At 41.3% G+C, this 14402-nt stretch overlaps 1 protein-coding gene across 1 annotated transcript in view; it reads left to right on the top strand.

The window, feature by feature from the left end:
- Positions 1 to 14402, top strand: part of HSD17B12 (hydroxysteroid 17-beta dehydrogenase 12) — a 204323-nt gene that overhangs the window by 153879 nt on the left and 36042 nt on the right. The gene's annotated exons all lie outside the window — the stretch shown is intronic.

Genomic DNA, 14402 nt, shown 5'->3' with positions numbered 1-14402 from the left:
CCCTCGTGGGTGCAGGGGCCCAAGCACTTTGGCCATCCTCCACTGCCTTCCCAGGCCACAGCAGAGAGCTGGACTGGAAGAGGAGCAGCCGGGACTAGAACCAGCGCCCATATGAGATGTTGGCGCTTCAGTCCAGGGCTTTAACCCGCTGCGCCACAGCGCCAGCCCCTAACCAGAATAGTTTTGACTATAGACACCTGATGTTTAATCGTGAACAGCTCTCCCAGGCCCTTTAGTGCCCAGTTCCAGCTAATTGTCTCAGTTTTTAATCATATAATAATTAGAGTCCATTCCTTTCTTCCCTGTCCGTGGCTTACTTAAGTGGGCTTTCCTTTTACCACAGATGTTTGGAAGTCTTATTGCCTGCTTTTCTGGCTTTCTTTCAAATCCTTCGGAGGCAAGTTTAATCTTGTTCTTATTCTCTGCAGAGCAGTTAAGGGGTACAGAAATGTTGTGTAAGGTGGGGAACATGCCAGTAAGATCAGTCAAACTGGAAGAAAAGTTCTATGAGGTGGGGCAGATTTTAGATGCTCTGTAACCAAAATCTAAGGCACATCTCGTTTCACACCAAGAATATTGACCTTCCCACCAGATACAACGACCTTAGAGACTAACCTCAGGATATGGAACCACATTTTTCCACAAGAGTTCCAGCTTGATACCTGGAGGGATTTGCATCCCAGAATATGGAGAGAGTTTGCAAATGAAGTTGTTGAACCGCTATTGATTACTGTTAGAGGAATCATGAAAATAGGAGAAGTGTCCCAAGTCCAGAGGCAGGCAAACATGGATCTGATTTCAAACAGGTCTCTTTAGTGCTGCCTGTTTCTGATTTGAGATCACTTGTTTCATCGTCTGCCATGTTGGGGATTGCCTTCTTTTTCTGGGCCAGACTGTTCTTTGAGTCCCTTCATCATAGTTTTAGGGGCTTCCAGGAGACCATAGATTCTTTATTCCTTTTCTTTCTTTCTTTCTTTCTTTTTTTTTTTTTTTGACAGGCAGAGTTAGACAGTGTGAGAGAGGGAGAGAGAGGGAGAGGGAGAGAGAGAGAGGGAGAGAGAGAAAGGTCTTCCTTCCATTGGTTTATCCCCCAAATGGCTGCTACGGCCAGCATGCTGTGCCGATCCGAAGCCAGGAGCCAGGTGCTTCCTCCTGGTCTCCCATGCGGGTGCAGGTCCCAGGCACTTGGGCCATCCTCCACTGCCTTCCTGGGCCACAGCAGAGAGCTGGACTGGAAGAGGAACAACTGGGACAAAAATCTGGCGCCCCAACCGGGATTAGAACCCCGGGTGCCGGCACCTCAGGCAGAGGATTAGCCTAGTGAGCCATGGCCTCTTTATTCCTTTTCTATATGACCTGAACTGCCTGCCATCCTGGCCTAAGTGTGGGGAAACCATTCTTTCAGATGATCCCAAAGCCTGAAGTTGCTGCTGGGCTTGGTAAAGAAGGTGCACCTTACGGAACGGCCCTTAGGAAATCACTAGGCTGCCCTTTGGCAAATACAGCCTTCCTCATCGCCTTTCTTAGAGCAGTGAAAGAAGAGGGTGAGATGTAGTCCAAAGTGCAGTTTATGAACGGCTGCCACTTAACAGTGGCAGTTGTGTTCTTTGCTGAGTTAGGAGGATTTGGAGGAGGAATCAGGGCACTTGAGACCATGTCTCCAGGGCAGGGGGCCTTCCTGACAACTTAGAGCAGGTTAGGTCTCTCAGTATGTGGCCGTCACATGCTGTGTTTCTTCCCTTCACTCAGTATTTCATTTTCAGTGTAGAATCTCTCATATTGAGACACTAAGTTTAGAGCATCTCTACAGATTTTGAGCACCATGAGGATTGGGACCATGTCCTTTTTGTTTTTTGTCATATCCTGACACTGGGCCTCACATATAGCAAGTGTACAACAAATTCAAGTTTGTTTTTATTTTGTTATCATCATCATTATTATTATTTTGTAAAGATTTATTTATTTATTTGAAAGGCAGAATTACAGAGAGGCAGAGGCAGAGAGAGAAAGAGAGAGAGGTCTTCCATCCACAGGTTCACTTCCCAAATGGCCGCCAAGGCTGGAACTAGGCCGATCCAAAGCCAAGATCCAGGAGCTTCTTCTAGGTCTCCCATGCGGGTGCAGGGGCCCAGGTACTTGGACCATCTTCTACTGCTTTCCCAGACCATAGCAGAGAGCTGGATCGGAAATGGAGTGGCTGGAACTCGAACCAGCGCCCATATGGGATGCTGGCACTGCAGGTGGCAGCTTTACCTGCTATGCCACAGTGCCAGCCCCCTATTATTATTTTTATTTATCTTCCACCCACTCCCCAGAGTTGTTCACTCCCCAGATGACCTCAACAGCCAGGACCGAGCCAGGTTGAAGCCAGGAGCCTCAAGCTCCATCCAGATCTCCCACATGGGTGGGAGGGGCCCAAGGACTTGTGCCATCTTCTGCTGTTGCTTTCCCAGGGACATTAGCAGGGAGCTGGGTCATAAGTGGAGCAGCTGAGACTCGAACTAGTGCTCATATGAGATGCTGGCATTGCGGGCTGTGGCTTAACCTGCTGTGCCATAATTCTGGGCCTGTTTTTTAAATGATAAATTATGCTTAACACTTTTTAAGACTTTATTTATTTGAAAGGGAGTGGGAGGAAGACACAGAAAAAGGGGGGTGCGGGGAGAGTTATCTCCCAAATGCTCACAAGAGTTGGGGCTGGGTCAGGCTGAAGCCAGGAGCCTGGAACTCATTCCAGTTCTCCCATATGGGTAGTTGGGACTCAGATACTTGAGCTATCATCTGTTGCTCCCCAGGGTGCACATTATCAGGGAGCTAGATCAAAAATGGGGCTGGGGCGGCAACACAGGTACTACACTGTGGCATGTGGGCGTTTCAATTGGTGTTCTAGCCACTGCCAAATGCCTACCCCAACAAATATATTTTAAATACATGAATGAATTTGTAAATCTAAAAACTCTAGTTCTAATTCTTTGAGAGTAAGGATTATACTGTTTGAGGTCTTTGAAAGTTGAACTTGGATCACATGTTGCTATTTATGCTGAAGAAAATTGCAAGAACTTAGAATATTTGGATCTGCCAAGTGTGGGATGGGCAGAAGGCGATTTCCCTTTCTGATTCTGGGATTCTGGATCAGAGGTTGGAAATGACCATCTGTGGACTGTATGTGGCCTACTAACACATTTTGGTTGGCTCAGTTTTCAAAATTAGGATATTGCACACTCAGATTTCTAGTTTCTCATTGGTATTAAAAAATAAATCTGAAAGCCAGGTAACATAGACCTCAACTGTTGTAGGGACCACATTTGTGGAGCAGCTGAGCAGGCTAAGCAGTGAGGCCTGTGCTCTCAGATTACTACAGGCCCTGCCAGCCCCTGATGTCTGGCCTAACCACGGTCATTCACACCTTCTGCCTGGCCATCTAAGGCATCTGAATTTGTTTCCCTGCTGCTTGGTGGAGTCGAGGGATTAGAATGACTTTGACTATATCAATCTCTTCTGCCTTTGTCTGGGCAAAAACGCCTCGTGCTGGGCGGCTTCTACAGACAGAAGCCCATTTTTATTCCAGAGGTTGGGAAGTCCTAGATGAAGACACCAGCAGATTCAGTGTCTGCTGAGAGCCTGTTCCTCTTAGATGGCACCTATGCCCATAGAGTAGATAATGTTTAGATGTTTGATATTTAGATGGAAGAGCAGATGGGTAGAACACAGAGAAGCATTTGTTTTATTTTTCTCACATAGATTTGCCTCTAGCATGTGACACAATACCAGTAGAGGGAGCCCTCTATTAATTTGGAAATCTATAAGAATCATCTCTGTCCAACAGCCTAATAATATTTAATTTAGGGATTATGCTAAGAATGTATCCTGACACACCCTCCCCCAAGACTTTAATATAACAGCATTAGGAAATTAATAACTTATGGGAGGAAGAGTATGACCTTCACTGTGGAACCCCACCCCAGGCTTTTCTGGATTAAGACATTCCAAGTTAATATCTAGGGTCTTTTAATCCATTTTGAAATCAGCTAGCATTATGCTCCTCAAAATTTCCAAATTATTGGGTGCATTTAGCTTTTAGGGTTTTGTAGTAATGGGCTGCTTCAGGCGTAACTACAAAATGATGGGTTTGCTGAGCTGCAGGATAGCCATTCTTTCCATAGTTTTCTTCTTTCAAAAATGAGGGCATAGTTGTACATTGGTTCTAAGGTTCTTTCCAGCTCAAAGTGGGGCTAGTTTATAGGAGAAATTCCTTATACATGGGTGAAAATGTAAAATCTTTTTCAGGACTTTAGGGATCATTTTTCTCCACCCCAAATCTATCACTTTTGCAAAAACAGCTTGTTTTAGAAAAATTTAGGTAATAGAAGCTCTCAGCATATTATAGAATGCTAAATTTGGAAAACATGTTTATGAAGGTATATGCATTTAAGATTTTTTTGTTGTTTGGAGTTTATAAATGATTTAAAATTCATTGTTATTCATTGGCATGCAGCAACCCATTGTTCTGGAAAGTTCTTTTTATTTTCTTTCGTTAAATTGTTTTAATGTAGATCAAGCCAGAATTTATGACAAAGGAAAACCAGTTTTTTTATGATATGGGGTTGGGCTTCATGTTAAGTAATGGGGGTAAGAGAAAATAGCAAGGAGTGTTCTTACTTTCCACAAAGATTTAAACACTGATAAAAAGGAAAATCTAATACTACTTGGAGATCTCATAGCACTCTAAAAAACTTTCTGTAATTAAACTTTCTACCCCCTGTGCAATAAATATTCTGTTGGCCATACAGGTGAGATTCTAGGAATTTCTAATTAGGTTCTGTTCTGTGTACCACAGAGCTCAAATTATACAGATTGCCAAAGGAAATGTGTGCTGTGTCATTCTAGTGTGACTTTCAGTGGGAGTTTGCATTTAAGTGCTCCAAAATAGGCATTGTGTGACATTCTTGTGCTTCATGTAATTCTTTTCACGATTATACTATGGTTTTTAAAAATCATTGTTAACGATTCCAGTTGAGAACATATTTGAAGTGTTAGCATCTAAGAAATTGTTTGTCTATAAATCATGTGGGTTCATTTTTCAGTTGCTTGAATTCAGATCCTGTTTACTTGAAGCAGGTTTCTTCAGGATAGAGGCAGGGCAGAGGTGGCCAGAGGAGCTGTTGTGGTGTCTGGATTCTGTATATGAATAGCCTGGGTTCTTGGAGTTTTGCCTGGATTCTGGGACAAGTTGTTGTTGTTGTTGTTGTTGTTGTTTCTGTTGTATCCATTTTCATCCTAAAGAGTGGGAAAATGTAGATTGGCTCTTGGGTATAAAATCAAGTTTCTTCTACAAACTGTGTATTACTGATGGTACAGAAGTAAAAGAGAAACAAACATTTTTTTCATATTAGTGAGGTTTTTTTTTTTGTTAAAATAAGATTTTTGGAGCTTTTCTAATTATAAAAGCAAGGCAGAATTGTTGCCAAAAATGGAGACATGTATACAAACACTAAGAAGATGAGTCATTTATAAGCCCAACCACAGATGGTTACATTTGAATAAAACATTTTCAGGGATTTTCTAGACCAGTGTCTTTCTGAGTTATGTATCTCAACTAAATGATCCAGTAATACTAGCTTAGATTTGTACGAGCCCAGTCAGCCTCTTTACTTCCCAGCCAGAATATGAGTAACTGGGCCAGCGCCGCGGCTCAATAGGCTAATCCTCCACCTTGCGGCGCCGGCACACCGGGTTCTAGTCCTGGTCGGGGCGCCGGATTCTGTCCCGGTTGCCCCTCTTCCAGGCCAGCTCTCTGCTATGGCCCCGGAGTGCAGTGGAGGATGGCCCAAGTCCTTGGGCCCTGCACCCCATGGGAGACCAGGAGAAGCACCTGGCTCCTGCCTTCGGATCAGCGCGGTGTGCCGGCTGCGGTGCGCCGGCCGCGGCAGCCATTGGAGGGTGAACCAATGGCAAAGGAAGACCTTTCTCTCTGTCTCTCTCTCTCACTGTCCACTCTGCCTGTCAAAAAACAAACAAACAAAAGAATATGAGTAACTGTACAAGGAAATACCAGTAAATATAAATAGAATATGTGGTTTCCCCAGAGGGATTTAGCTGTCATCAATAGGTCCATTTATCTTTGTATATTTGAATACCTAATGCCAGTTTGCATATAAAATGATATGATACCCAAGAGTGGTATAGCATATGTTGACCTCTCTTAGACTTTTAGGCATCTAAGGTTTTTTTTTCTTCTTATGATAAGGGTTAATGAAATGGTCATATATGTTTATAAATGGGAAACACTTGTTTTTCCTGCAGGTATTTGAAACTCTGATTGTTGTAGAAGTTCTATTCCAGCAACTTTTATCTACTTAGGGAAGAATTAAATTAAAATTGCATGCTATATAGTTTTGGAAAAATTCACATCATGAAAAACAAGTATAAAAGTCATGTTTATTACTACTTGTCTAGTATTTTTAATCACTGAACTTACAAGTTGTGGTAACCTTATTTTAGAAATATGTTGGGAGGAACAAAAAATTCTTGGTACAGTAATTATCACCTGCAGATAGTCTAAAATTAGAACACTGAGTTAACTCTAGAAACAGCTTGTTAGCTGTAAAATGGAGCTCAGAGAGTGATTTCACAGAAATATGTGGCATAAGGTATAAATAACCAGATATCAAGACACCAATTGATGCATACCAAATAAAATGAGACTATAAATGGTGCTGGGAAAACTGGATTTCTACATGCAGAAATATGAAGCCTTACCTTATACCTTACACAAAAATTCACTCAAAATAGATTAAAGACATGAATCTATGACCCGATACCATCAGATTATTAGAGGACATTGGGGAAACCCTTCAAGACATTGGCATAAGCAAAGAGTTCTCAGAAAAGACTCCAGAGGCATAAGCAAAGCCAAAATTAATAAATGGGATTACATCAAATTGAGAAGCTTCTGTACTGCTAAAGAAACACTAAGGAAAATGAAGAGGCAACCGACAGAATGGGAGAAATTATTTGCAAACTCTGAAACTTATAAAGGATTAATAGCCAGAATATATAAAAAGATTGAGAAACTCCAAAACAACAAAACAAACAACAGAATGAAGAAATGGGCAAAGGACTGAAGAAGATATTTTTCAAAAGAGGAAGTCCAAATGGCCAACAGACACAAGAAGAATTGTTCAGGATCACTAGCCATCTGGGAAATTCCAATCAAAACCACAGTGAGGCTTCACCTCACCCCAGTTAGAATGGCTTTCATATAGAAATCAACAAATAACAAATGCTGGCAAAGATGTGGCAGAAAATGTACCCTATTCCACTGTTTGTGGTAATATAAACTGGTACAACCACTATGGAAGACACTTTAGAGATACCTCAGACATCTAAATATATACCTTCCACATAACCCAGCCATCCCCTCTTGGGAATTTACCCAAGGGAAATGAAATCAGCAAATAAAAGAGTTATCTGCATCCTCATGTTTATTGCAGCTCAGTTCACAATAGCTAAGACATGGAATAAACATAAATGCCCATCAACTGAAGACTGGATAAAGAAACTGTGGGGCAGGTACTCTATGGAATACTACAAATCCAGTCATTTGCAACAAAATGGATGAATCTGGAAAATATCATACTTAGTGAAATAAGCCAGTCCTAAAGGGACAAATACCATATGTTCTCCCTGATCTGCGATTAACTAATAGAGCACCTAAAAGGAGATCTGTAGGAGTGAAATTGATACTTCAAGAAGCAATGACTTGAACAGCCCTTGTCTTGATTGTCCAGGAAGTTTTTTTTCTTCTTCATACCATTTATTTAATCTTTGCGTAACACAGAGTTAATAATTTGTGTATCAAGTCAATTGAAAGTGATCTCAGTAAAAATATAAGTGCGAATAAGAGAGGAAGAAGTTTGTAACTGTAAAGCTGTATAGTTCTGCATACATTCCTATGGACTGACTGACTTTTTTTTTTTTTTTTTTTTGACAGGCAGAGTGAGACAGTGAAAGACAGAGAGAAAGGTCTTCCTTTTCCGTTGGTTCACCCCCCAAATGGCCCCTGTGGCTGGTGCACTGCACCAATCTGAAGCCAGGAGCCAGGTGCTTCCTCCTGGTCTCCCATGCAGGGACAGGGCCCAAGCTCTTGGGCCATCCTCCACTGCCTTCCTGGGCCACAGCAAAGAGCTGGACTGGAAGAGGAGCAACTGGGACAGAATCTGGCGTCCCAACCGGGACTAGAACTGGAGTGCTGGCACCTCAGGCGGAGGATTAGCCTAGTGAGCCATGGTGCTGGCCTGGACTTACTTCTAAGGGTACAGTTTAAAAACTTGCCATGGGATCCCAAATCCCATTAAGCTGAGTGGTAAAAATGCCATCTTAAGTCTTAAAGTGATCATATTAAGTGTTAAAGTGATCATATAGATAGGATTAAGTGTTAAAAGGGTCATATAAATAAGATGAAGTGTCAGGCAATAATAATAGATAGAATTAAAAAGGAGAGAATATTCCAGCATGGGAAGCAGTCCACATAGTGGACTCATAGAATGGCAATCACTTTAAATAGCACTCTGACCTCAGAATCAGCCCTTTAGGTGCTGGCGCTGTGATGCAGCGGGTTAACGCCCTAGCCTGAAGTGCCGGCATCCCATATGGGCGCCAGTTCTAGTCCCGACTGCTCCTCTTCCAATCCAGCTCTCTGCTATTGCCTGGGAAAGCAGTAGAAGATGGCCCAAGTCCTTGGGCCCCTGCACCCATGTGGGAGCCTGGAAGAAGCTCCTGGCTCCTGGCTTTGGATCGGCACAGCTCTGGCCATTGCAGCCATCTGGGGAGTGAACCATCAGATGGAAGACTTCTCTCTCTCTCTCTGCCTCTCCTCTCTCTGTGTAATTCTGACTTTCAAATAAATAATCTTTAAAAAAAAAAAAGAAAGAAAAAAAAAGAAGAAGAATCAACCCTTTAATGCATTCTGGTCTGACTGAAAAGCCCATGAGAGTATTTTAAGCATGGAAAGCCAGGAAACTGGCAAAAAAATGTTCTACTTGAAGGATCTCTGTAAGACCCCAGTGGAAAGAAGTGGCCATCAAAGAAGGATGTACTCTTCTCCGAAGGGTGGAGAGAACTTCCACTTTGCTTATGGCCTTGTCTAAATACTGACAGAGATTGTGGATTCAAAAGGCTTCCATAGCCTTGGCAGCCCATGTCAAGATCCTCAGGTGATTTCTGATGTCATACATAAGAGTGTTAATTGTTAAATGAACAGCAGGAGTCACTGTGCACTTACATCCTATGTAGGACTTCTTTCCTCAATGAGTTGTATTCTGAAAATTAACTGTAAAACTTGTTCTCAAACAGTTTGTGTGTGTGTGTGCGTGCGCAAATTGTTGAAATCTTTACTTAGTATAGAGTTGATCTTCTGTGTATAAAGTTAATTGAAAATAAGTCTTAATGGAGAATGGTACTGGGAATGGGAGAGGGAGGAGGAGGTAGGGTGGGAATGTGGGTGGGAGGGCAGCTATGGTGGGAAGAATAACTATATTCCTAAAGTTGTACTTATGAAATTTGTACTCCTTAAATAAAAACTTTCTTTGGGAAAATATATTCTATGTAAAACTTGATGTTGAAGAGAATTTAATTTGATGTGACTACATTGAAGCCTCTCTACTTAGGCATAGAATATTAAGAATGATTTCTATACAGATACCAAACAAAGAAGGCTTGAAATTGAATTTATTAGGACTTGTAATCCGATTAGAAGGAAAGATAATTCCAACATACATGCAGCATTAATCAATTTCACAAAAGCTTACGGGCTTCAGGTTAACTTTTCTAGGATTTTTCAATGTTATTATTTGACAGGCAAAGAAAAAAAAAAGGTTCCATTTTATGGCAAGGAGAAATCACTTAGAGTCAAGAACTTAAAAGGGGAAGCCATTGAGCTAAAAAGACAGACTTTACCTTTCACCCAAGGGGACTTTGGTCTTTGCTGATAGATCACTTGGCCCCTGAGCACTCAACAAGTGTTTCTGGCTCTGTAGCAGCCAGGCATCGAAAGCACTGCTTCTTATGTTAAGTTACAAAAACTTGCTGAGTTTTAAATGTCATAAAGAATATTATTTTGAGCAGATCCATACATAAAAAGCCATCAAGAAAACTTTTAATGTTGATATAATTTTCTACATGTAATATATTTTACAGGTTTTCATTTTGTCTGTGGTCGTTTTCTAGATAATTTTTGCCATTTGGAAAGAAGACATTTAATATATGACATGCAATGGTATAAAGGAAACAACAGCTCCTGATACATGCATTTGTATTTTCCCAATATTCCAACTGACAGTCATATTCTTTTTAGACAGTACTTATATGTGGAAATCTACGTCTTTGGTGAAAACCGAATTGAACTTTAAAACTCTGCATATGACCACGTGTTAGTACTCTTCCAGTACCAAGGTGGTGGGCATGAGACTGCATCAGCAGAGCTGGCAGACTTTCCTGGGAGTTCTCTAGCCTGATCACTGCTACAAACCTCATTCCTTCTCTTCTCCATTTGTATAAAGGAGTTAGCAGTCTCATTTTCTAATACAGGTATGTGCGTGCACATACGCACACAGGGTAAGGACTTTTTTAATGTTTAAAATTTTTATATTTTAAGATTTTTCCATTCAATATTATTTATTTTATTTGTGAGGGATGGATGGAAAGGGTGTGGAGAGAGAGAGAGAGAGAAACAGAGACAGCCTTCATCTTCTGATTCACTGCTCAAATGCCCTGAAGCCAGGAACTCAATTGTATCCCCCTTGTGAGTGGCAGGGGCCCAGGTTCTTGAGCCATTAACTGCTGCCTTCCAGGGTGCGTGCTGGGAAGCAGAGACATGGCTTGAGCCCAGGCATTCTAGTATGGAATGTGGGCGTCTCAAGCAACATCTTAACAGCTGCCTTAAGCTATTTTTAAAAATCTATTCATTTAATTACTTATTTATTTGAGAGGGAGAGAGTGAGCACTCCCATCTGCTGGTTTGCTCCCCAGATACCTGCAGTGGCTGGGGCTTGGTCTGGGGCTGGGCCAGGACTGAAGCTGGGAGCCTGGAATGCCAATAGATCTCCCACATGAGTGTCAAGAACCATTATTAACTGAATAATTACTGCTGCCTCCCAGGATTTTCATTAGAAACAGGACGCTAGAGTCTGACGCTGGAGCTGGGAATCAAGCCCAGGCCCTCCGATGTGGGATGTAAGCATCTTAGCCATGACAATCCAAATCCCACTTCCAGACATTTTTGTTGCCAGTCTTCTTCATTCTGTTTCTGATGGTCTCAGGGCTTCAGGGGAACTGAATAATAGCTTCTATTTACTGAATGTTTGGAGGACCTCTTCTAATACATTAACAGCTAAGCATTGTGGTCCCCTGATGAAATGTGCTAAATGCATGTTTTTCAGATGTCGTTAAGAATGCATATAATACGTCCTTTGCAAAAAAATATTCCACAGTTGATAATACATCTCATGTCCATCTGTTTTACTAGCATGGGAACCTGTCCATGATGTAGTATTATATGCAAATACAGATTGCATGGCACACAGCAAGTTGCACATACTTTTTACTTCTTTCCATGTTTAATTCACTCATCTAACAAATGGTTTTTAAAAATGCATCACTTCTATAGCATACATTATAGTCCATCACAATTGTCTGTCTGTTTTGTATTCGATTCCTTCTACCAAAATTTCTTTTCTCCCAGTGAACTGCTATTTGTTCTTTCAGAGTTTAACTGACACAAAACTCATGAAGCTCTGTCTGATGCCCCAGACATGGCTGCTCCTTCTCCTAGCCATTGATGCTCTCTGGCTTCTCCTAGCAGTGTCCTGTAATGATTTATGTATGTGTCCTCCCTTTCGATAGTGAGCTCTCACCACCCACTCCAGCTTCTGGCAGCAAATGTGACCTCCACTGAGCAAAGCAAGGCTCCGTATTTCATCATGTTACTCCAGGCTATGCATTAATATGCACAGGACATCTTGAGTGCTCTTTTATCTGCTGGGTTTGATGAAGTACCCTCAAATGTATTTTTTTATTGTAGTTCTTTCATTCTTATCTGTATAATTACTGAGGCATTTTCAAAAACAATTTTCTTGAGGAATACTCTGCATACTGTAGAATCCATCCGCTCTTGAGTGTACAGTTCAGTACTGTTTAGTAAATTTATAGATTTGTTCAATCTTCATTCTAGTCCAACCTTAGAACAAATCTATTATCCCAAGAAGAGTCTACCTAAGATAGTTTAAAATATTGACAGGACTGTACACATAATTCTGTGTACTGAGTTGAATGGATGACCTTGTAATGTGTTTTTGGCCTCAATTGTCTGGGGCATATCATGCTTAAAGGTAGGCTTAGATACCTGGTACTGTGACCTAGGAGGAAGAAGTAACATTAATTTCTCAACAGAGGCTTCATTGTGGTACTGTGTCCTAGGAGGAAGAAGTAACACTAATTTCCCAACAGAGGCATCATCGTGACATGATCTGTGAAAGTCCATTATAGACAAATACATTATACCTCACTTGAGATTCATAATATAATAACATGTAATGGAGATACCATCTTCATTTAATGCTAAAAGACTCTGTGAAGGAAGATGAGGAATTAACTCAGAGTCATACCACAAGTATGACTTGGGCTGCTAGGTTGAGAACTTTGGCCTTGCCACATACCACACCTGCTGTGTATTAAGCAATTACTATGTTTGAAAAGGTAAATCTTAAGAAATGTGTAAACAGGTTTAATTATTTAATTTGAGAAAAAGTGTCATTGTTGAAAGGATAGATTCTGGGGCCAGTGCTGTGGCACAGTGGGTTAATGCCCTGGCCTGAAGTGCCAGCTTCCCGTATGGGTGCCGTTTCTAGTCCTGGCTGCTCCACTTCTGATCCAGCTCTCTGCTATGGCCTGGGAAATCAGTAGAAAATGGCACAAGTCCTTGGGCCCCTGCACCCACGTGGGATACCCGGAGGAAGCTCCTGGCTCTTGGCTTCAGATCGGCACAGCTTCGGCCATTACGGCCATCTGGGGAGTGAACCAGCAGATGAAAGATCTCTGTCTCTACCTCTCTCTGTAGCTCTGTCTTTCAAATAAATAAAATAAATCTTAAAAAAAAAAAAAAAAAGGATAGATTCTGAAATCAGCTTTTCTTTGACTTGTCTCCATAAAGTTTGGTTGAAGCCCAGTAGGCACGTTTTGAATTGGGTCAAACAAACATAGAAAAAGAGATAGAACCAAGTCTTAAAAGCTATGAAATCTTGAGACTGTTTGGGCTGAGAGCAGAATTTCTGATTGTGCTTGCTTTGGGTGTTGCTTTGGAGTCTTAAAATGTTAACTTTGGTCAGTCTTTATCAACACAATGATCACTCATCTTAGAATTATTGGTAATCGTTTTAGCTCTAGTAACAGCGATCTAATAGTAGCTTAAACAAAATAGAAATGTATTTCTCTCTCTGGCAATGATACCCAAGGTTTGCCATGGTAGCCCCACAATCATTAGGGATTCTGGCTCTTTTTTGTCTCATTGCTCTGTCATCATTAGCTTATAACTTATTTTAGGGGGTCTACAATGACTGGTTTAGCCCCTTGTATCACATCTACCTTCTAACCACTAGGAAGAGGAAAAGTAAGGGGAGGATGTAGGTTTCTTGTCCCTCTTTAAGAACAATGCCAAGAAATTGCATGTATTACTTCTCTTCAGATGTGACTGAATAAACATAGTCATAGGGCCCATGCAGCTGAGACAGAGGTCAGGGAAAATAAGAGTTTTATGGGTGATCCCGAGGGTAGGAAGGCAGTGTGTCCAGCAGAAAATCTTATTGCTATGAACTGAGGAAAGAATGTTGGAGGACAGTTGACAGTCTTTGCCCTATCATTCTGTGAAGATGAGTTTGATATGGAAAACACAGACTCGTATGTAAGAAGGAAGGACCTAGGGGAAGCTTGTAGTCAAACTTAATCTTAGAGTTTCTGCTTTTGTTTTGTCTGGGCCAGAAGATTTGGCCAAATTCAGATAACTTCTGTTGGCATGATTCCCCTGTGCTTTGAAGATATTCCTTTGTTTCAAAGTTGACAATTTTATGATACACGAATTCATGTTTAGGGCCGAAAAGTATATGTGACAGCTTCAGAGTTCACATCTGGATTGGATGCCCATATAGCAGAGTTTGCCTTGGTGAAGTCTGGATGGCATTTTCTTTCTTCAACGTGATTTCTAAGGAAAAACCCTCCACCTTATCAGGATGATGTCTATATGAAACAATACATTGTATTATTCAGTATAGAAAGCATAGAATTCCTCTGCAGGCACTCAGACTTTATTATTACAAAACAGCATTCAAAGAGAACCAATTATATATAGGAGT

Source organism: Lepus europaeus, chromosome 7, assembly GCF_033115175.1.
Source record: "Lepus europaeus isolate LE1 chromosome 7, mLepTim1.pri, whole genome shotgun sequence".
In the NCBI taxonomy this organism is placed as follows: domain Eukaryota; kingdom Metazoa; phylum Chordata; class Mammalia; order Lagomorpha; family Leporidae; genus Lepus; species Lepus europaeus.
Note: the sequence above shows the minus strand (reverse complement) of the source record. Positions and strands in the feature narration are given on the sequence as shown.